At 39.6% G+C, this 24,647-nt stretch overlaps 1 protein-coding gene across 6 annotated transcripts in view; it reads left to right on the top strand.

Moving 5' to 3' along the window:
- The first annotated feature begins 15,077 nt into the window (after nucleotides 1-15,077).
- The window catches only part of CCDC91 (coiled-coil domain containing 91), a 154,575-nt gene continuing 145,005 nt past the window's right edge, over nucleotides 15,078-24,647 (top strand). For 2 of the 6 annotated variants that reach the window (XM_032995072.2, XM_032995066.2), the window contains exon 1: nucleotides 15,593-16,040. The gene's annotated coding sequence lies outside the window, so the exon portion shown is untranslated. Of the gene's footprint in view, nucleotides 15,186-15,484; nucleotides 15,523-15,592; nucleotides 16,041-16,384; nucleotides 16,439-24,647 lie in introns of those variants that run through there. The other 4 variants (XM_032995071.2, XM_032995068.2, XM_032995069.2 and 1 more) reach the window with 4 other exon arrangements.

The raw sequence follows: 24,647 nt of genomic DNA, 5'->3' as shown, positions 1-24,647 counted from the left end.
AGAATGGTTTAGGTTGGAAGGGACCTTTAAAGATCATCTAGTCCAACTCCCCTGCAATGAGCAGGGACATCTTCAACTAGATCAGGTTGCTCAGAGCCCCATCCGACCTGACTTTGAATGCTTTCAGGGATGGGGCATCTACAGCCTCTCTAGGCAACCTGTTCCAGCCTCACTGTGAAAAAATGTCCTCCTTGTATCTAGTCTGAATCTACCCTTGTGTAGTTCAAAACCATTACCCCTTGTCCTATCACTACAGGTCCTACTAAAAGGTCTGTCCTCATCTTTCTTATATACCCCCTCTAAGTATTAAAAGGCCGCTATAAGGTCTCCCCGGAGTCTTTTCTCCAGGCTAAACAACCCCAACTCTCTCAGCCTTTCCTCACAGGAGAAGTGTTCCAGCCCTCTAATCATTTTTGTGGCCCTTCTCTTGACCTGCTCCAACAGGTCCATGTCTTTCTTGTACTGAGGACTCCATAGCTGGACACAGTACTCCAGGTGGGATCTCACAAGAGCTGAACAGAGGGGCAGAATCACCTCCTTTGACCTGATGGTCACACTTCTTTTGATGCAGCCCAGGATATGGTTGGCTTTCTGGGCTGTGAGTGCACACATTGTCAGCTCATGTCCGTTTTTTCATCCACCAGTATCCCCATGTCCTTCTCTGAAGGGCTGCTCTCAATCCCTTCATCTACCAGCCAATATTGATACTGGGGGTTGCCCCTGCCCAGGTGCAGGACTTGCACTTGGCCTCATGAGGTTCACATGGGCCCAATTCTTGAGCTTGTCCAGGTCCCTCTGAATGGCATCCTGTCCCTCAGGTGTGTCAGCTACACCACTCAGCTTGGTGTCATCTGCAAATAGGCTGAGGGTGCACTTGATCCCACTGTCTATGTCATTGATGAAGATATTAAACAGTACTGGTCCCAATTTGGATCCCTGAGGGATACCACTTGTCATTGATCTCCATTTGGACATTGAGCTGTTGACCACTACTCTCAATGCAACCATCCAACCAATTCCTTAACCACCGACAGTCCACCCATCACATTCATATCTCTCCAATTCAGAGAGAAGGATGTTGTGGGAGAGCATGTCAAAGGTCTTACAGACATCCAGATAGATGGCATCTGTAGCTCTTTCTTTATCCACTGATGTAGCTACTCCATCATAGAAGGACACTAGGTTGGTCAGGCAAGACTTGCCCTTGGTGAAGCCATACTGGCTGTCATGAATCACCTCCCTGTCCTCCATGTGCCTTATCATAGCTTGATCTGTTCCATGATCTTCCCAGGCACCGAGGTGAGACTGAGAGGTTGCTAGCTCCCAGGGTCCTCCTTTCTACCCTTTTTAAAAATGGGTGCAATGTTTCCCTTCTCCCAGTCAATTAATACACAATCTGCAAACGTTGACAGAACCATTGATGGAAGGGTCATAAGTTCTGGAAGTCCACACTGCACAAACTAGCACTACAGTAAGCAGCACTGATTCCTTTGATGCAAACTGACTAATATTGGGTAGTCTTAGACATGGTTTTGTATGAGACACAGAAGCTGTTTAAGCAATAGATATGTGATACTGGGAGAGTCCTTCTGAGGTTCTTAGCCTGTCCTTTCACCCCATCATTCTAGAAGTCTTGAGGATGTCACTATGTCACCACTGCCTGTGCCTCATGCACTTACATTTTTTATATGTATAGGTAATCTGCCAGTACTGAAGCACACTCCTATTGAAACATCCAGTTATGGGGATCAAAAATTTTAAATAACAGTAATATCAACAGAAAAGAGCAAGGATCCTGAGAGAACAATAAAAGAATCTAAGAGAAATATAAAACCCAAAGGAAATTGAAATTTGAAGAGAGGCTGTTGCATCTATGTATGAGTTGTAGCAGGGAAAATGCGCAACAAGCAAATTTGTCCTTAAATTAATTCTGTTTTGTAGTGCGAAGAAGACTGCCTGAATTTTGTGGTCAATCAACTTTGCTGTTTCAGAAAATGAGTGACATCCCTGCATAATTTTCCGTTTGCATTCCTCTCTGTTTCTTGTGCAGCAGACTCTTGGCTCACCTCCTGCTACTTCCCCCTACTCTTGCCTCTCTGTTCTTGGCTAGGAAGGACACTCTACAGAATTCACATGAGGAAAAAAAATCTTTGGTGATGTGGCATTACCGTAAGAAAGCTGTGATTTGGCACAGGATATATCAGATTGCGCTTTCCCTGTTCTCCTTGGTAATGAGTGGCTTGTACTGATCCTAGACTGTGCTAGCTGGAGAAATCGGAGAATGCAGCTCAGTTCATTATGTTCTAAAGTCTGCAGCAAGGCTCCACCTCAGCTGCTTTACAAAATTTATCTTCTTTGGTACATCTTTTTTAAAAGCCTATCTGATCAAATAGGATTTCTGCTTGTCAAGACTAAAAGGATGACAGATGAGGATAAAGTAGTACAGACTTTTTCAGAGCTTTATAGCAGCACAGTAGAAAACAAGAGGACAGATAAGCATTGGAACATGTTGTGGAATCTCTGTCCTTGGAGGTTTTCAAGGCCAGATTTGATAAAGCTCTGAGCTACCTGCTCTGAAATCAATGTTAATCCTGACCTGAGCAGGAGGTTGGACTAGGTGATCTCCTGATGTCCTTTCCAACCTCAATTATTCTGATAATAATGGAGGAAAAATTCCTAGAGTTTCTGTGAGTTAGCTTTCCCCACATACTACCACAGAGGCCATATTTGTAGACAATTTAGAATGATGTAATTGAGAGTAGTGGGACTATGATACTGATGACAATAAGCCTCACTGTAAACAAAGTTGTGCAGTGACAAGAATGGCTCTTGACTGGTCCACAGATGCATAAAATGAGTTTGTTTTTTTTTTTCCTGAGGCTATGCAATGATACATTAATGGATCCACAGTACAGAATAACAGTCAAATCAAACTAACTGAAAATTAAGAGGGATTTGAACCCCACAATAGAAACTGAAAAGTGTTTTGCTCATGCTCTACTCCACTCTTCGTGGGTAAGGAATTGAAATTCAGATGGGTAAGCACTGAAAGATAGTATGTTCAGGTATCAGAAAAGTTGCTCAGCAGATACATTGTACATACGATTTCCACTTTACTGTGTACCTCATCTAATGATTAATCACATAAATAAATTACACAAGCGCAGTATTTAAAAGTTATAAGCACTAAATACAAATACAGAAAACATTTAGCAACATGGTGTGGCTGAAATCTGCATGGTGTGGGGGCTGCCGTGACTTATTTGGTGGCATTTTGACCATGGTATTTGAAAGATGATGTCTGTATATGACTGACACTTGTCAGAAGATTCCTGTATTATCTACTATATAGCTGGTCTAGTTTCCTAGTTATGGAAACTGTTGGTCTGACTTTGCCTATTAAATGAAGATGACATTATCAAGATATGTCTCAAAATAGCATCTCAAAAAAATCTTCCTTATTTATTGTGGTTTGGGCTCAGAGGGCAACTGATCACCATACAGCTGCTCATACCCCCCTTCCCCCCAGTGCTGAGAAGGAGAAAATAAAGCAAAAGGCTCAGTGGTCTGAACTCAGAGGGCAACTGAGCACCACACAGCTGCTCAATTCCCCTTCCCTCCCAGCGCTGAGAAGTAGAAAATAAGTCAGACTTGGGATTTGAGATAGGACAGGGAGGGGCAAATCATCCATTATGGTCACAGGCAAAAGGCTGACTCATTAGGGGAAGAAAAAAATAACACAAATTTATTACAGGCACTATATAACACCACCATTTAACAGACAGAGTAGGACAGTGAGAAGCATTACCACATCTTGAGAACACCTTCCCCCCACCCCTCCCTTCTTCCCAGGCTCAGCTCTGCTCCCGATATCTCTACCTCCTCCCCCAGCAGCACAGGGGCAGGGAATGGGGGGTGCAGTCAGTGCTGCCGCTTCTGCCATCTCGGTGAGGGGAGCTTCTGGAACTTGTTCCCCCTTGCTCCGTCATGGTCCCCCTCTCACAGGAGACAGTCCTCCAAAAACTTCAAACTTTCTCCAACTGGAGTCCCTCCCACAGCTGCAGCCCCTCCCGAGCTGCTCCGGTGTGGGACACCCCTGCATGATGCAATCCTCCCAGTGCTGAACTACAACAGCGGGGGCTGCCTTTTCCCACAGAATCCCAGCTGGCTTCAGGTGCAGCCACATTAATTGGCTACATGGGGCCCCTCCAAGCCATAAATCAGTGTCTGCTCCACTGTAGATCTCCATGGGTGTCGGGGGGGGGGCATCCTGCCATCTCCCCACAGGATACAGGGGGGTCTCTGCTCCGGCACACCTCCCCCCTCCTTTCTTCCTCCGTTCCTCCACTGTCCTTGGTGTTCATGCAGCTGCCCCAACTCCTCCTCAAAAGTCCCACTGCTCGTCACCACGTCCCTTCTTAAATACGTTCTCACAGAGGCGCAGCTGATGGGCTCAGTTTTGGTGCAGAGGTGGAGCTGACTTGGAGCTGGGGGAGCTTCGAGAAGCTTCTCACAGGGGGCCATCCCTACAGCTCCCTCCCCTGCCACCCAAAATCCCACCACTCACTCAAACCCAGGACATCAGTACTATGAGGATTTCCAACTGATCAAAACTGAAAATGTTTTAGAACCAAATTGCTTGCCACTAAATAGATTGTTTAGGATTTATTACTTACTCAGTTAAACTGGAATTGGAGTAATCCTTTAATTTTGTCTTATTGACAAGCATTTTTGTCTTTACAAAATACACGTTACTTTGGTTTCTCTATGGTGATAAATACAAAATGTGATAATAGCTTCAAATAATTTATATTGTTAAATTTATAAAATACTTCCAGTAACATGTGTATTACACAAATATTTAAACAAATTTTGTACCCTTAGCTTGACTGTGTACCTACCACATTATAGGAAGCTGTCTTGGCCGAATAATTTCCTCAACACAGAAAGAGAGAGATGACATAGAATTTTACTAGATACTTTGTGCTTGTTCCAAATGTTCATAAAAGGCATCAGTCCAATAGTAATCTGCTACTTTTGGTCCAAGAATTAGTTAGAAAACTCATTTCACCTCAATTTATTTTTTCATCTTTGAAAACTGTGTTACAGAATGGAATCGAAGAATTATTTAGTTTGGTTGAATAAGACCCTTAAGATCATCGAGTCCAACCGTTAATCTAACACTGCCAAGCCCAACACTAAACCATGTCCCTAAGTGCCACGTCCACACATCCTTTAAACACCCCCAGGGATAGTAACTCAACCACTTCCCTGGGCAGCCTGTTCCAACACTTGACAACCCTTTTGGTGAAGAAATTTTTCCTAATATCCAACTAAACCTCCCCTGGTGCAACTTGAGGCCATTTCCTCTTGTCTTATCACTTCTTACTTGGGAAAAAAGACCGACACCCATCTCTCTGCAACCTCCTGTCAGGTAGTTGTAGAGAGCTTGTCAGAAGCAAGCAAAGGGATAATTTTTGTACCTAATGTACAAGACAACTTCCTTTAATATATTAGTGACGCAGGCTTTTATATAATTTAAAAATGTTTTCTAAGATCTTCCATCTAAATTATTACAGTTTAAAGTTAATTCCATGTGCACTGAAGTACACAGAAAGGTTTTATTTTATGTTAAAACAACTGTATTGATTTGATTTAGCATTGGATGATGACAGTTATCACCAGACCATTGTTTAGAACTTTTCTATTCTAGCTACCTGCGTGAAGGCCATGAAAAGAAGATACAGCGATACAGTGTTTTTATTTATCAAAAAGAGAAAAATATCAAAAATATCATTCAGGATCAGGCATCTTAAATCCTGATGTCTGGCCAATGAAATGGATTAAAAATGGGTTACAAATGTAATTTAGCATGTTTACTAATTCTTCCAGTCTATTATTTTCGTTTTCTAAATATTTATCTCTTGGCCATTGTGTGAAAGAGTCATGCAAACAGCGGGACAAATGACAAAGGACAAAAAAATGTTAAAGTATGGAATTCTATCAAGTACACAAAATAAACAAAATTAGAAAACTTTTAACCTCTGCCATAACAATCTGACACGTTGTATTGAGACTATGTAAATTTACTTTCACAAGTACTTTTTTCTTTAGTTACTTGTGTTTTTCCAAAATGAGTCTCTTAATAAGATACTTGTTGAACATAAATTAACTTTTGAAAAATCTTTACATTATTTACATTGTGTATTAAAGTCATTTTACTGTTCCATCAAGCAGTTCTATCTCTAAACGAATATACTTCTGGAAAAGAAAGTCAATACAAGCCTAATTTCTCTGTGTTTTAGAAATGACCATATTTGTCTAAATTATTTAAATGTAAAAACCAATTACTCTCCCTTATATGTAGTAACTCACAATGAATCAGAAAATCTTCAGTTTTGGAATTATGCTACTGCTTTCTTCACTCATGCAAATAATGTACTGTTGTGATATTCCATTGTAATAATCTAATAAATAACATTATTTTTAATGTATATAGTATACTAAAATGTGGATCAACAGATTAAGTTCAAAATTTTCCTGAGTAATTTTGTGAATATTCATCTAATTTTTTCAATATATGGACACATTTCTTAGTACATATTTTCAAAAGACAGATGTTTCCACTACTTTAAAGGCTTAATAATTTTTTGTGCAACTGAGAAATGCAAATTTTATATATATGAGTAAGTTGATTCACAAACTTCTTTCAAGTAAACTCTCAGAGTCTGTAACATTTCAGGCCCTACCAGATGTTCAGTACTTTCCCATAAGTTCCTTAATTGTCCAAAGTAATGCTATGCAACTAAATAATTCTATGCAACTAATATTGACATTTCAATGTGTACGATAATACAAAGCATTGGGACATAACTTTCTAGTGCCTGGAGAAGAGAAGGCTCCAGGGAGACCTTCAAGCGGCCTCCCAGGGCTTAAAGGGGGGACAGGAAAGGTGGGGAGGGACTCTGGGTCAGGGGGGTGGGGGTAGGATGAGGGGTGACAGGTTTAAACTGACAGAGGGGAGATTTAGATGAGATCTAAGGCAGAAATTGTTCCCTGTGCGGGGGGTGAGGCGCTGGCCCAGGGTGCCCAGAGCAGCTGTGGCTGCCCCCTCCCTGGAAGGGTTCAAGGCCAGGTTGGACGGGGCTGGGAGCCCCCTGGGCTGGGGGAAGGGGGCCCTGCCCGGGGCAGGGGGGTGGGACTGGATGATCTTTAAGGTCCCTTCCAACGCAAATCATTCTAGGATTCTATTCTATGATTCTATGATTTGAGGAAAAAAGGGCAAATCGGCGTAAGAAAAACAAACACAGGACAATACCAGGTCTTCATGTGTTTAACATCTAGTTGTTCCACTGAAAGCAGTAAGAGTTAGGTGCACTTATAACCTGCTCATCAACTTCCCGGGTTTGCCCAATAAACTTTTTTTTTTTAAGAAAAATAAGGGGTGTCTTCTTGAAATAATTTTGCCAAGGTGATAATGCATTTTATGAATGTCAGAAGTCTTCAATGCTACTTGTATTCCTTTGTTTGCCAGGAAGTTTCTTTTTTACACCTTCACATTAGCAAACACTTGATGCCTTATCTATTTTCAATAAAAATATCTAGTCAAACTATAATTTTATGTTTTTAATTAAATTTTTGCATAGCAGCTGGTTTACTTGGGAGTGCTTCTAATGGAATAACAAGCTCCACTAGATGGATAATTAATCAGGATTTGGATAGTAATCGCCTATTTACTTGATGATTATCCTACAATGCTATCCCAAAGAAGGACTTATCATGTGGTTGCACAATGAGAAGATGAAATTTATACAAAACATTTGCTATGTGCATGTCATGATTCTTCTGCATCAGACAGTAATATAAGAAATTATTATTATTTCAGGTGTTCATTCCCCAATATTTTTCCCTTCCATAATGAAACACAACTACATGTGTTACATAAGTTCTTGGCTAAACCACTTCAATGAGTAGCATTAAAACCCCTGTAATTAATCAAATAGAGAATAATTTATCTAGGACTCAAAGAAAAAAGTAATTGTCCATTGCTACATTTCAGCTATCTCATTTTTTGCAAGTAGTCAAGCAGCAAAAATGATTGATTGCTTCTAATTCCAGAGACAGATCATTCTCCCTCAACGTTAGTGTGAAGGATGGAAAAAGTATGTCTTCATTCAGGAAACAGGAGTGGAACAGAAATCTGCGTTCCTTTTAGTATTGTAATTTCAAACTCAATCTTTGACTATATCTAGACATGGACACATAAGAACAGACTGGAATTCCTTCAAGGCTCCCATTTGGTGCAATTGTCTGACACTTCATTACTGCTGAAGAAAGGAATGGTGAGTCCCCTCTGACTGCAGGTGGAAAGAATGCCATTGCCTATGTAATAGCTGTCCAACAATAATGGGTGCAGCCACCACTTCTGACAAAGTCCAGGACTCAGAAAAGGATGCGCACTTTTTACAAGGAGAACCAACTGAGGAATTTTTGTTCCAGAACATTTCTGTCTGTTTGCCTGCATCTGTCTCAAACATAACAAAGTCATAGTTGATTATAAATAACCCCGGGATTGTGAAGAGGCTAGTCTGAAGATTTTAATGTGAGAGAGTAAGGAATTTTCTTGGAATAATTTTTGGAGTTTATTTGCAATACATTTAGGTCTTACTGCAAGCTGTTTTTAAGAGTGGATATTAAATTACTCGTAAGAAATGATATGGTAATATGCTGACCAATCTGATGCACCACCTGCTCCCAGCAAATCTGGTGAGTGAGGATTCCAGGACTGACTAATGTGGTACTGCATCTGGTTTGACTACTGTACTAGAGTCATGCTTCGCATGAGAGGACACGCAATTCCAATAAGTCGTTTCAAAACAGCAGTATTTGTCCTTCTTTGGTGCTCAGATAATGACCTGGTTTACAGAATCCTGTCTTTACTCACTGGCAGCCTTCCAGCTCAGCCCCGGACTCAGTCACTGGGACAGTTGGTCACTCAAGTTCTTGGAAAAATTCTGCACCTAGCTTTTAGTTGTTTGACCATCCACCCGAGATTTCAGAGTTTTTATTGATTAAACTTTTGCAAGCTGTTTCTATGGTCTGGGGTAGGGAGATAGCAAATTTTGATTGATAGCTGTGAGATATCAAATCTTGCCAAAGAGTGCAAGGTCAATAACGATTACAGGCTAGATACACACGTTACTGCACATCATTTAAGAAAATGCTTGATATTTTAAAGCAATACTTGTACCATGTTATGTGAATGATTCTGAAGGCTGTATCTTTTCATATTTTTCAGTCCTAAGGCCAGAATTTAAACCTACGGTAAAACTGCAATTGAAATGAATTTTCCCAGATACCTCAGAGGACTCATTTGTTTACATTGTCAGCTCTGGATTTTCATTGCTTAGAGTGAATTGTGTCAGTTCCTGCTTCAGGGAAGTTCAGAATTGACTGCAGGACTTCCTAGATTACTTAATGTCTGTATCAAGACATTACTATTAATACAGCAAACATATAAATATTCTCAGTAATTTAAAAAAAAAAATAAAAGCGAAGAGAATTCTTATGATAGAGCTCTACCTTTCAAATACCTGAGTAGAGGTACAAAAAGTAAGTGAAGTGGCATGATTTAACTGCTTTCTCATTCCTTGAGGTAGTCTCCACAAAACCATGTTGATGGGATAAATCCAGTAGTGCTGCAAAGCCTGTCCTTTTCATGCATTTATTTAAAAATAAAATACAGAAAAACAACACAGCAAAAACTTAGGAAGAGGACCAAAAGCTTTAGGAAAACTTTTGCCTCATTGAATTTACCTCCTACTGTGGTTAACCCACAACATATGCTTAACTTTATGTACTGTGGCAACATTGCGGAGAAGGTACTGATTACATTAGAAAGAAAAGTATGTTTCAGAATGACCCATAGAAGTCTTGAATACTGAAATTCTAAGAAAGCCAAGTGGAAAAATATAATTATTTTCAAATGGCAATGCTTTCATCCCCAGAAACTATTTTTTTGGGGTAAAGTTCAGAGTTCTTGAACTTGGTGTTGAAAGAATTTATGGACCTTGTTTGTCCACTCTTTCAAATCCCCACAAAATGTGTGTACACTAGCTACCAGCTGAAGAATACATCCCCAGTTCTTGTTGACAAAGTTTGACTGATTTAAAGTGCTGCAAGTATGCTTGTAATGGCTTTAAAAAGGACTGCTTGGACATTTCCCTCGCAGTTTAACCAAACTCACAGCACTTGTGCAGTTTTCCATGATTAACTAGGTGATTTCTTTGTGCAACATGTTTTTTCTCTAGAATTCCTATGAACTCAAATATTTATTTATTTTAGCATTAAATAAGGGAAACTGAAATACTGTAGGAAAATACCACTTGAAGTAAGAGTACTGTTCATAAATTGCTCTTGCAGATCTATGCAAAAACTGATTTTAAAAAGAGTTGCTCTTGTGAATCAAAAATCTGTCCTAAACCTTTGTACATGATTTCACAAAGAAGTCTCCAGTGCAGCCTTGCTGCTTACACAAATGCACTCAAGATACTAACCAATTAAACCTAGAAAAAGGTAGCTGAAAAGCAGATCACTGATTGCAAACTCAAAAGTACTTCCATAGGTTTTAAAAAACAGCAAGACCAAATATTTACAGCAAAAACACCCAACCCAGAAAAACACCAGCTTACCTAGTCCAGGGTCTATTTAGATACATAATAGCTGTAAGAATTAGAAAAAGTTAGTAAGGTGGATACTACTAATTCACTGCATGCACAGGATTGCATGACTTGAGATGGCAAGTACAATACAATACTTTATCAGGATGCCTATTTGATGAACCTGGGGAAAACTTTCCATTTCTGCCTGTAACTGCATAAAGAGTCTGCCAATAGACAGATTCTATAAATGGGAAAAAATACTTTAGCACTTGGCCTCTGGGTTCTGCTGTTGTCATCCAAAAGAAGAAATATATTACAATAGGTTGGGAAAAAAAGGTACTCTATGGCAAGGTTTTGTTTAACAGAAGGAGTTCTGAATGCCTACTTTTTAATAAATTTTGTTGAAAGGAAATCATTATAATTTCTATACCATGATTTTTCCCATAAAACCTTAAAAGACAAATAAGTGTAGTATGCTTTGACTGTGGGGCTTTTTGTGGGTAGAAAAGGGTGGCAGAATTCTAAGCAGGCAGATTGTGGTCTAGCAACAAATATGCTTTTTGCTTTATTGCCAGTTGTGGTAATACCAGTGAGGACTGAACTAGGTGGTGATGGGAGTAGTGACCTCAATATAGGACAAATAAGGGACTTAAGTTGATGAAACAGACTGAATTATTCTACACGTGATGGCTAGTTTCAGGGTTGACACAGTATTTTCTTCTCCTGCCCATTCAAACTGGTTAACTGTTTGGATCTTGCTCCTAATATTGACCAAAAGAAAGAGAGATTATGTTGGTTCTTATCAAAGAGACGATAGTTTGCTAACAAGCTGAACTTGGTCCATTCTTTTCTGCTGATCACCGGACAACAGATTATAAAGACTTTAGATGCTATAGGCCTTGACTGTGTTTGAAAGTATTGAATGACACAGTACTAAATAGTGGTAATTTTTCATGTAAAGAAGTTTACTTTTTTATGACTCATTGTCTCTATCTGCTTCAGAATAAGAAAAGTGAATACTTCATTTTGTTGTCAATTATATCACCAATTTCCCTCAGTCAGCTCCTTAGGTTAATGATAGCATTTAACAGTGTTCAATCAATCAATATATACTTTATAAATCATGTTTGTTCAACAGAGTTTTTCTTATTTCTCTACAAAGATTTAAAAAAGCATCCAGTCCAATAACATTACAAACATTGTTTGATTTGGAAGACCCACAAATATGACTGGCTTCATACCACACAAACTGCTATACTGAAGGGTGGTATTACCCACTTATTTATAACCACCTAATGTTACCATGTAAGGCTGAATCAATTAAAAAAAAAAGTTCCAGAACTGACAGGAATCTCTATAAACTTTGCTCTCTAGGAGACATAACAATAACATTCAGCCCAAATTAAGAAGTTTTTGGTCTTAGATTGGTTCAAACTATTTTGGGTGCAATTATACTGGGCTTTCTGTTTTTCATTAATCTAAGTATTACGAAAGGTCTTTTTTCATATTTCATAAAATTCTAGAGAGAAACATAGTTTAAAATTGAGTACAGCTACCAAACAATCAACATTTTGCTAATTGCTACATTCAATCTTAAAACAAAATAGAAGACTCCTATACAGCTCCTACTTCCTGATGCCTTTCAAAACCTGTAATCAGTATATAGCTTACAATGTGTTTCCTCTTGCTTCTTCTTTACTTGCTGAATTTACGTTTATTAAATTACCCATTTCAGGCTTCAGGGAATGTGTCTGTTCTTGTTTCCTTTTGTTTCTTCATCCTCTAGTTTCCCACAATATGGTGGCTGTCAAGAATCAGTAATACTTCAGAAGAATGCCAACAATTTATACTGTCCGAATGGAGGCATTCAATGAACCACAGTGTTAGACAGTAAGAAAATTTTTGTTCTGTTTCCTTGGGGTGCACTACAATAGGAAATTCTCCTAAAATATAAGGGGCATTATCCAGAGAGATTTTAAACATTCATCAACAAGTGCCTTGAGACAGGTCAGCCGAATTCAAAGTTCAAGTAGATTCACCAATAGCAGCGTATTTCAAGGGCTACAGTGTGGCAACTCAGCAGGGAAGATGATTATCAAAACAAAACCACATCAGACCCCAAGGAAACCATAAAATACAGATATTTAGAAAATTATAGACTTAAAGAACTTTTCCCACTTGAGTTAATTTGGGAAAAAAAAAAAAAGACCAACCCAAACCAACCAGAAATAGAGGCTTGTGTTACAAAAATCTGAATTGTGCAAATTGATGTTGAAATTGATTTTTGGACAAGCTAAACACTATCGTACATGAAAAACCTTAATATTTGTTTTATTTTTGGAACTGTTTTAGTATGCTAGGGACACTTTCCTTTCTTGTGATGCTGATACCTGAATTAAGGATAGAAGATACTTTTCCATACCATTTTAAGAAATTTTTGAGCACTTTAAATTAAGGAAACTTACACTTAATAGTTTATGAATTTGTTTTCTAGACCAGTATTAGTTTACTATACATGCGCATAGAAGTTGCATACCCAATTTTTACAGATACTGAAAAAGTCTTAGAATATTAGTGACTATTTAGATTCTAAGCTTCAAGAAACTCTGAGATATTGCAATTTTACTGCGTATCTACCTAACAAAATCACAGCACCATTTTTATCAGTCTTCTTCAGTTACTGAGAGAATGGCATTGGTGCTGTCATTTTCTTAGCACAGAGAAAACTGAGTAACTGTATGTCATCTCTCATTGATACTTATTACCTGTCATTGAAATAGTATTGAAAAGTATTGAGACACGATACTAATGCAATAATTTTAGTGGAAAATCAAAACAAAAGTGATTTCATTTTTTTGTCATCTACCAAATTCTGACACAGAAATAAGTAAGAAATGTCTGCTAATGGTCACTATAAACCATTAAACTTGGGAAAAATAATAATAAATTGTAAGAAACAATGCATTTACTTTTACTGATTTTCAAAACAGAGAAAATGAGCTAATTAGACAAGTCTGCATTTTGAAGGGACATTTTCCCTTACATAAGAAGAAAAGTATAAAGTTAAGTTTATTATATATTAATTCACATAACCCAAAAGATACAGCTGTGCTTTAAAAACACAGTGAAAATGTAATTACCTAATTTAGGTTGGTAAGAGCTACTTTTTCTTGGCTTTTTTCCCGGAATATGCTTATTCCTTCTGCGAAAACAGCATGGCAAACTTTAAAAAATAAAAGGAACATGTTGCAGTGTCAAAACAGAATACGTTCATTATAAACATAACACTTAAGGATTACTGCCTTCAGTAACAAGAAATAGAAATTTGCATTTATCTGTACAAAGAGAATAATATCTTGATAGTCAAAAAAAGTGAAAACTTGTTTATTAACAAAACAGGACCAGGCAGTCTTGGCTCAAAAGCATGTTTGAACACCATTCTGGAGAGGATCTCCTTAAGTCCTGAGAATTTGAATTCACTTTTAGTATTACAGAAACCCATGAGATGATAAGTCCTGACTAAAACTTCACAGAACTTCTTGAATGTCCATGTGTTAATATAGAATATTCAAAAGGTTCTCTTAAGAAGATTTTTTCCCTTTGTACATCCAAGTAGAAACTCTACCATCTGACTGACCTATATAGTGGTCTTTAGCTGGGATAATATTGCTGTGGAAGATTAATGAAGAAAACAAGAGCCCTTAGAATTGTTTTGTCTGATGAGGATGAGGATTTCAGACATGTCCATCAAACTTTCAACTTTAGGCACACGTCTTTTTTTTTTTTTTTTTTTTTAAATGCATGGCATAACTTGAAAAAAAAGGCTGATAGAGGTGTATATGTTATTTATAAAAAAAAAGTTCTATAGCTATCTTTGGGAACACTGCAGTCAGGTGTAATAGGACTTATTGCCTAAACCATCGTATCTTGTTTCTTCGTGTACTGTGAAGTATGGAAACTACTGCAATGTACTATTTCAGTGCCATAATGCTTAATCTTTCTAATTCTACATCCTTCAATGCACTGTTCATTAAATAAGTATTGATTCTATTAGATATGGAAACTGTTTTGTCCACAGAATAGGTTAAATAGTGAAAATAACCAGTTAAGTTTCCCCAGGTCATCACACTCCGGTATGTCATTTGTGACTTGGATGCGCCACCTCAACTTTGCCACTATGTCATGTCCTCTCAGCACCTTACAGCAACCACGGAGAGAACTGCCCCAAGGCATATCGTCTCTCCAGACAGGGAGGTGGTTTGATCTTCACTGTCCAGTCAATTCTCGATTCATTTTCTGTGGTGACGCAGAAGGGCGGTAGCTGCTGCCCACTGAACATGCTGCTGCTGAGGACGAAGCCTGAGCTTACGAGCCCAGGGTCACCACGCCGGCAAGGCGAGCAACCCCGTTTTGACTGCAGAACCCAAGGCCGTGAGGGACAGGCTCCATCCGGGGCCCGGGGCTGCTCCGCGACCGGCGCCAGCCGGCGATTCCCAGAGGCGTCGGGTTTCCGTGACTGGCCCGGTAAGGCACAATGAGGCGCCGTGGCTGCCGGGGACCCGTCCGAAGATGACCAACCACCCCCCCGCGAGGCAGCCGCCGCCGGGGACGCCCCGTAGGCCGGCGCTGGGCCCCGCGCGGCGGCTGCGGCGGTTCCCGCGGCCCGGCACCGGGAGCGCGCCTCCTCCCGCGGCCCCGCCCCCGCCGGCACCCAATCAGCGACCGCCGGCTCCCCACGCGCGCGTGCGGGGCCGGCGCCACGTGACCCGCGGGGCGCCGGGGAGGGGAGGGCTCTGGGGGGGTGTGTGTGTGTGGGGGGAGGGGGCGGGGGGAGTGAGCGGCGTGAAAAATCCACATCCGGGTGAGGCCGCGCGGGCTGGGGTGTCCGCGCGTGGTTTTCCCGCGGCGGGGCGGCTGGCGGCCGCGGGGTCTCTCCGGTCACGGGCGGCGGCGGAGCGGGCTGAGGTGGAAAGGGGGGAGGGAGAAGCCGCCCGCCGCCCACCCGCGCCGGGTAAGCCTGGGAGCGGGAGGCTGGCGCTGGTTCGCCGCCCTCCCTTCCGTTCCCTTCCACGCACCGCGGCTGCGGGGCGTGGGGCTGGCCGGGTGCCGGCGGCGGCAGGGCCTGGCTGCGGCGGTTGCTGCAGGTGGTTTGCCCCTGCGCGGCCTGAGCGCTCCGGTGGTGCCCCCAGGCCCAGGCCCTTTACCTGGGCCACGGCTGCAGCCCACCAGTGTTGGTATGCGTGTGCTGTGGGGCCTGTTCTTAGCGATGGGACTTTAGGGTTCCTACAAAAGGGGATTTTAAAAGTAGTTTAGAGGAACGACAGGAGCCTTCCTTCCCCGCACCAGAAAATTGATAGCCCTGTCAACAGGAAGAACCTTGTGAGTAGTTCTCTAGCCCAGAGGTTTGGAAATCTTGGTTATGATTTGTCTGCTCCTCCACTACTGAGGCCAGACTGCACGGCCAGGTTTTCAGATGTTCAGAATCTTAAGTTGTGCTTAAATATCTAGTCTGACTTCTCAGCGGTGCCTGTGTGCCCAATATCTCTTACTATAAATGGAGTTAGGTGTTGAAGTATTTCTGAAAATCTATCTGAATCTTCAGGCATCTGAAATATCTTCTATAAATCTTGTCTTTAAACACTTTAGGTTTTGAGGTTTCTCATATAATAGGACTGACTTTATCCCCTTGATACCCCAACAAGTGAGCTTAACCTTCTCTGGGATAGTCCCTTGATGAACTCTCTGCAGCTTTGGTTATTCTCAGGAGACTATATCTTGTAAGCAATTTTACTTTCCTATTTTAGCAATTATTTTTGCCAACCAACTACACGTCATGAATGCATTTATTGTCATTTTACAGAAGCAATTCAATGGAGCTTTGGGTAGTTTTTGTCACAGTGCTTAAACACCTGTTTCTGTAGACTTGCTTAATTGCTTTTGTTCTCGGTGCTTTCTGGCTGTTTTGCTTTCTTCTGATATTCAGATTTTGCTCTTCTGCATACATTTCTTCAACTTACGACTTTGGTGTGAGTGCCTCCATATACATGGCTTGATTGTCTAAGTAACAGTGCTAGTGTTCTAGTACTTAATCGTTTTTCTGTCTGGGATGTCACTTTCTCAGTCACTAATACCAGCAGCAGACTGCTGACCATTTTCAAACGGAGTTTGCAGGGTAGATGATGTCTGTTAACAAGTGCAGTAGTGAACTCCGTGCTGGTAGGATTTTGAAAGAAGAAAATCACAGCAGTGGTCAAACAGGTGAGGCCTGGATGCTTGATGAATAGTAACTAATCCCAGAGCCTTTTCCAGAACCTCTTAGAGAGGTGTAAGTGTAATTTATGCTATTTTGAGAGGAAGACAGTTAAATAAAGGAGACAAGTAGGGTAACTTCTGTGCTGTGTGCTTCAACACGTCTTTGTGAATAGCTTCACCAGTAATGCCTTCTGCTGTTAGTCTGTTAGCATCACAGCCTCCACATGCTGATTCCTTCCACCCTAAAGCCGAGATGGTATTTTACTGTAGCTCATCTGAGGAGGTAGGTGGGTTTTGTACACACCTGATTGAGACAGTAGACATTAAAATAGAGTCTGTCACCTTTGGACATGTTTTTATCCAAATCTTTATTCTGACCATTGCTAAAGCTAAGTTTAAGGCTTCCTTCCAGTTTAATTCTATCTAGAGATAGGAATGATTGAGAGCTGAGTATACCTGGTGACGCATTTACATCTGTGATGTTCATACCTAAACCTCCAGAAGGATTTTGAGACATACTGATCAGTCAGTGCCTCACTAGAACTCGCCATGCAGTTTAAGTACTTTTGCATTTAATTATATGCTCCTTGATTGTTTTCTGCATGTCTTTGAATTCACAGACTATTAGACCAGCTCCTTCACGTTTCTTTCCAATTGACGCAAATATTGCCAGAGCTTGGTGAAGAATATACGTTGTCTAGACAATGTTAGCTGTTTCTGTGGTGTCAGGCTGATGTTCAGGATGATGATAGCTACATAGATTTGTAGGTGCCAAAATACAGTTATGCTATAATGCATATTTCTGGTCCAGAGGAAGAATTGGATTGCAGTCATAAGGGCAATAACTGGCATTCTCCAAATGTTTACAGAACTGCTAAGACATCTAAGTATGGTGTGTATCTGAGCAGTTGGCTTGATTCCTCCTGGCTTACTGAAAACCAACTTCCAGGAAAGCTTGCAATACCAAATGGAAAAAAAGTTTGTGGTACGATAGAAACAAGCTTTTTGTGAATCTTTAAATGTAAAAATCACAATACCTTCTTACCCACGTTCATTTGAGTCCGTTCAGGTTCACAAGGTGGCTGGTTCAGTCTGTGATGGTCTGATATGCTTGTATGTTTTGTCATCTGCTGTTGTCCATTTGTGCAGTTTTTGACACTTAAATGCCCTTGCAAGAAAGTTCTTTCTGCTTATGTAGAACTAATTTGATATAATAATGGAGGGGAAAACTCCTGTTAAGCCAATCTCGATACTTTTTCAGCTATGTTTTTTCTTTTATGTGGAGCTTTTTCGCTAGCACACTAGAGGTTTCAGGCTGTAGGCAGTGTCAATTTTAAGTCGTGCAGACTAAATCTACCTTTAGGTGCATTGTAAGTGGTAGATTAACTAAAAAGTGTTGCAAGGTGACTTTCAGACATGGTATTTTAACATCTGTTAAATTCCACTACTTTGTTACTATGATATTTATAATCATAATAATGCATCAGAAATTCAAGGGGAGGGTTGTTTTTCTCTTTTGGTTATCTTACACTTACAAAGACTTACGTGGAAGTAACTCTTACTTGTGATAGTAAAAAATAAATAGTTTAAATTTTAAAGTTGGATTTAGCTGTTCTCATAAGGCCTATTGCAAACTTGATGTTCCATTACTGCTTTGTGTCCCTTAAGCAATGGTGCCTGCTCTTCAGACCGGAGTCTCCAGAAGTAGTGCTATTTTTACAGAAAGGAATAAAGTGGTTTGTAATTTTCTTAATGTAGAATAACATAGTATCTAGACTTAATGTACAGTAGGATTCACATTCTTCCTGAAGAGTTTGGGATTGTCAAATGAGAATTTTTCTTTTCTGACATAGCGGCTTCTTTTCCTTTACATTGTTCAGTTGACAGATTTATTTTTGGAGTGACTGAAAAGAATTCTGAGGGTTCCGTCCACACTTTCGGTGAAACCAAGGCTTCAAAATGTGAATTCCATTATAGGACATGGTTGGAGAAGCAGAATTACGTAACCATAAGTTTATTTTAAATCAATCACAGAGGACACTTTGAATTAAAAGAAAGTGAATTGAAGTTATAACTTTACATGTACTTGTTTCTTGAAGTGGTGATTGATATTCCTAAAAAGATTTTTGGGGATGGCATTTTTATAGAACTCTTCTGCAGTTTTTCAGCAGCTGGATGTGCCATCTGTCTGCATTTGTTTGCATACATGAGGCTAATGTTTGCTATCGATCACACTGAGTAAACTTTTCAAGCCTTTGAAACAGAGCTAGAGGAATGGACATAATATTTATAAAGGTGTTTTGGATCCTCAAAGAAAAATGTTTCTCATGCCTGTGTAATCCCTGTATAAGGAAAGTAGTTTTTGCTGTCCGTCATTAAAGTGATCACAATTCAGTTTCTGTATGTCTCTCAGAGAAGAATCTGGAAATGGCTTTAGTTTAAGTTGCTAATTGCAGTCAATATAAAATATGTCTTCTGTTACACTTGCACAGAGTTCTAAGTTTCATTTTTAAGAAAATCAAACATGTCCAAACTATAGTGATAACTTAGTAAAAAAAAGATCTAAAACCTCAGGCAGTTCATGGAACACTGACTTTAAAATCCTCCACTTACTGAAAACGATACAGTAAATTCTGATTTTTAAGGTTCCCACTAGCAACTCTGGTAGTTGTTTTAGAATGCAAAGTTTTCAACTATTCAGCATTTTTCTTGATCAAAGAACCATATTTGAACGTTTTAGCTAATTTTTGTGAATCTCCTTATCTGATCACATATGGCATTGTAATATTCCAGTATTAACTAGTCAGGCAAGTTTTCAGGTGCAGTGAAATGTAAGTCAGATCCCGTCCAATTCTTCCACCTTTAGACTCCAGGAATATTGTGTCTCATGTTTTAGTGCAGTTCTTCTGGAAAAGACGGCAGGTTTTTGTACACATCTGTAAACTAATTTTATGTGACTATGCAACAGTATTGGTTGGGCATTTTTGTTTGCTTGTGTCAGGAAAAAGTAGTTAAAATAATTATGCTGGTTGCAGGGGTGCTTCCAAATTGTGACTCCTGCTTCTGTTCATCTTCCCTTTGGATTATAAGACTGTAGTAGATACTGCACAGGGTGAAGCAATCTGTACTGGAGAGTAGATTGCTTATAGTCCATGGAATACAGTTGGAAACTGGCACTAAGGGCTGACAAAATTAATAACTATTTTCTTTGGAAACAGAAGATGTAGGATGTGCAAGCACATGTTAAGGTACAAAACATCCAAACCCAAATTCTTCCAGCTGGAAAACTAATAATTTCAAGGCTGTAGCCCTGAATCTATTACTAGAGCTGTTGCTTTTTCTTCAACAAAGGACTTAAAAAGGGATTTAATGTGATGTGCTATTGCTATAAAAGCAGTTCACAGTGGCACTACCACAGAGAATATTAAAGTTTGAGTAAGCTTATTGGTTGTGTTTCAGTTTGGGTATGTACTGAAGGGTTGTACTCTGATGATGAAATATCACGGTCTTAAGGGCTGTTGTGTGACAACGCAGCCATGCCAAGGCACTGTAGTCTTCTGATCTGAATAGAAGCAGAAAAACACACAATTTGCCATCATCTGTTTCAAGTGACAATAAATGTGTATGAAAGTGTAATGAACATGTCATACTTACTTCGATATGAATAGTATGAGCTGGAAGGCATGTCCTGTGAGGAGTGGCCAAGGGCTTTGGACTTGTCTGGTTTGGAGAGAAGGAGGCTGGGGGGCGACCGCATTGCTCTCTGCAGCTCCCTGAGGAGGGGATGTGGAGAGGGGGGTGCTGAGCTCTTCTCCCTGGGACCCAGTGCCAGGGCACGTGGGGATGGCTCAAAGCTGCACCAGGGGAGGATTAGCCTGGACATCAGGCAGCATGTCTTTACTGAGAGGGTGGTCAGACACTGGAACAACTCAAAAATGTTTTACCAGTTGACGAACTCATTAAAACTTATAGGACTACTCATGGAAGTGTTGCAGCTTGTATGGTTTTAGTAAAAATGTTTAATGATGACCTTCTTAAAGGGTGAGGGTAGGGCAGAACAGAATGCCTTGGGGACATAATGATGGGGGTCCTGAATTTTATCACTTCAAAATCAGTGGTCCAAATTTATTCCAGCTTATTACCAGACAAATTATTTTGTGTAAAATGAGCTGGGGAGTTGACCAGGTCATACACACCTATGGTTTCCATTTGTGTTAATATCGGACTGCTGCTTTGTCAGTGGGTGTATGATAAATTCAGGATTTCAGGACTGGCTGTTCAGTGTTCTTTTATCTTTGGGTGGTTCATGTTGGGGCTTTTTTGAGGGGGCATTATTTAGAATAGTCACTTCCTTATGGCCAAGATGTCAGAGTTGGGTACGCATTTAGTTGGGCAGAAGTGATATAGCAGCTGGGATTAAGAGACTTTGTATATTTAGTGTCTTTTTGAGTGTATTTTTGGTGAAGAACTCCAGGCACACCCGATGTAGGACTTAGAATACAAAATCAACTGAACTGCTAACAAAGAAAGATGGTGGGGTTTTAAAAGTTTTTTTTTGTTGTTGTTTCGTTTTTTTTTTTCCAGTAAGATAAAGATCCTGTGTGTCCTCAAACATCTTAAGAGGTCAGGGAAGAAATTCATTGCTTAGTCTTCTCTGATCAGAGAAATATATGGGGACAACTGGTGTCCCTTTGAAATGTGTTTTATGCCTTTCTACTCTCTAAACAGCAGCAGGCTTCCGTTTGGGTTAATGGTGGCTACTCTCTTAACCCAGTTGAGAAAAGTGAATATAATCCCCTGCTCCATTTAAATGCAGAGCGAAACAGGTTGCTTAACCTAGCACTGAAAGCGTTTAACATTTAAAAAAACAAACGAACAAACCCCCTTCATTTGAGAAGCAGAAACTAACAACCCATTGCAGCAACTCAGAAACAATTTAAACTCAATATACAAGATTATGAAGGGATTCTCTGTAGCAATGTGCTACAAGCTTTAGTTAGAATTTCATAAGCAATTTTTTGTCTTCTTCCCTGAGGATTATATTGAAATTAAATAATTCAAGATAAAACCAGTTTTTGTTCCACTGGTACATTGTTTAGATTTCTGTTTTCTACTGGGGTGTAAAGTTAGGGAAAAAGGAGCTGTCAGAAAATTAGCCTCATCTTCTGTGTATGGCTTTGGCTATAATGGATAAAACCTAGGAATCTAAATTCATTGACTGATAATAGACCTGTTAGGAAAATAAAACTGCATATGGTAGAAATACGTGGCTATTGACCTAAGCTGTGTTGGGGAGGGATAACATAACAAAAATTTGAGTGGTTCATCTAACACATTTATTTACATATTATGTATCTCTACAGCAATTTCCCAATGGTTTGTGCAAGGGATTGTCAGTGTCTGTGGTTCACATGTGTCTGTGCTAAGCCAGGCAGCAGATTCTTTGTTGTGTTGTTAGGCTGCGGTTAATCCAGGACAGATGCCATTGTTCAACAAGTAGTATCACTTCTGCAGTTACAACTTTTTTCTTACGCTCTTCTCCCCTGAGAAATTTGTCCAAGGAGTAAACTTCTTTCCCATTTTTAGTTCAGTATATTCAGGCCGAATATGTGAGTACAATTTTTCTGACTGCTGGCCCCTGCAGTAGAGGAAGGGACTAAAAGATTGCTGATTTGGTATGCTTCTGGTTGTAACGGTACCTGCAAGGTATGGGCTGTGAAGAACAGTATAATTTAAGTTACTGTGTCTCATGCTTCACCATCTGCTTCCTACAACAGGCGTTTGTGTCTGACCACAGTCCATTGAAAGGTGTGTGAAAGCCATGCCTTGCTACAAGAAGTATAGCTTGTATTTAGAAGATACTGTTACTGAGTGATATATAAAGTTTTTAGGTGTTGGAGAGATGAACAGTTCTGATTATGTTTGCTAGAAGACATCCCTTGGTATAACAGGTGGTGAAATTTATATTCAGAGTACCACCTAGATGAGAGAAGTAAGTGAATTTGGGTGTTAAGTAGTCATTATCTGTGAAAATTTGTGTGAGATAGTAGGTAATAACAGTAATAGATGACACTCATTAATTGAGCTAGGCTGCAGGTAAAATTTGAAGATTCAAAATCCAAAACTTCCACAGGTTTGGAAATGGTCTTGTGATGCTAGGTTGTTGTAGATAATTGAGGGACCAAACTAATTTGAACTTAAAGTAGAGGACATGAAAACAGTACTAATTTGCTGCTGCTACTCAATTATTTTCTCTTCTAGGCTGGCAAAAAATGAAAATAGCACTGACTGTTCTTTTCTGCTAATATTTCTGAAAAACCTCTGAGATGGTTTGCACCAAGATATTATTTAGTGGATGTGACAATGAGTCCTTAGCTCAGTGGTAATGGCAAATTTAGTTAGACTGAGGTACAGAAGTGCTAAACCAAAACTGAAGTGCTTTGAATATTGGTTTAGAAGTCCATACTAACAGTATACTTGTGAAATTGTCTTGGCGTCTATGTAAGTATGGATGGATGCCCTTGACAAGTAAAGACAAATGCTAAATTCACTCTTAAACCATTCTTCTTCTGCTTTCTGTTAGAGGTCCTATGGGATGGTTTATTTTCAAATGTTTCAGAGCCAAAGAAATCAGCAGACTACTTATATGCTGTGTTTGTTCTTGATTGTATTTGCCTTAGTTTTTGCTACAGTGTGATTTCTTGCATGGAATTACTGTTTGGTAAATAGGAAGGTGGTGTTGAACTGTGCTCCCAACACAAGAGACTGCTTTTAATTGGAAGACTTATTTGGCTATAAATTAGTTTTAAACGCAATAAATTGTAAGGAGAAGAATGAGAAAGAAACTGTCTTCCCTTATTTTAATTACCGTTGAAGTCTTCATAGAATGGGGGATGCCAATAAGTATATATAGAAAGTATTTAGGAAAATGTTGATTGCAGAGTTTGATCTGTTTGAAACCTGTCATCTAGTACCATGAAAACATTTTGTTGCTTACAGTGCTTTCTGTACATGCTCTATATTCTGAAGTCGTTAGCTTGTAAATAAATATATATACTAAATAACTGCTAAATATACTAAATAATGTACTAAGTTCATTCCGTGTCTCCTTGAGGTTTTTGAATAAAGTGAATAAAGGTAAAAACTATCTGATATTCTGTGTACTGTTGCCAAAACTTGGTCTTGTAGTTCTTTACAGTTGATTTCTCCTCATTAAATACTTTGCCAGAACGCACTATTAGAATTGATTTCATTTATCATGAGGTAGGCTTGAGAGAAAGTTTGGAATTATGTTACTTTGAATTTGTGTTAGTATCATCTTATATGAAACACCTACATTTTCACTTAAATAGTTCTGATTTATTTTGGAACACAGGACAGTGACTTTTTATTTATTTATTTTTAATTTCTGAGGAAGAGACCTACAGTCAACTTCTTTGCACTTTTTTTTTTTTTTCCAAACTTTTTAACAACACTTTCTTATGTTACAGTTTTTGAGTTTAGTGTGTGTATATAGAGAGAAATAAACTGGAAATCCTGTCTCTGAGGATGGGAATTTAGTATGGTTTTAGATGGAAAACAAAATAGTTTAGCATACACTTGCCAGTTAAGCTTTTAAAAGGACTTTCCATGGGATGCAACTTCTGAAGTAATGCAGAGCTTCTAAAGAGATTTCCATGTGATATAGATGCCACAGCTGACTTGCTTTGAGTTTATAAACTGCTGGAGTGAAAA

This window comes from Tyto alba, unplaced genomic scaffold, assembly GCF_018691265.1.
Source record: "Tyto alba isolate M040663 unplaced genomic scaffold, T.alba_DEE_v4.0 Super-Scaffold_21, whole genome shotgun sequence".
NCBI lineage: Eukaryota > Metazoa > Chordata > Aves > Strigiformes > Tytonidae > Tyto > Tyto alba.
This window is presented reverse-complemented; position numbering and strand designations above follow the sequence as displayed.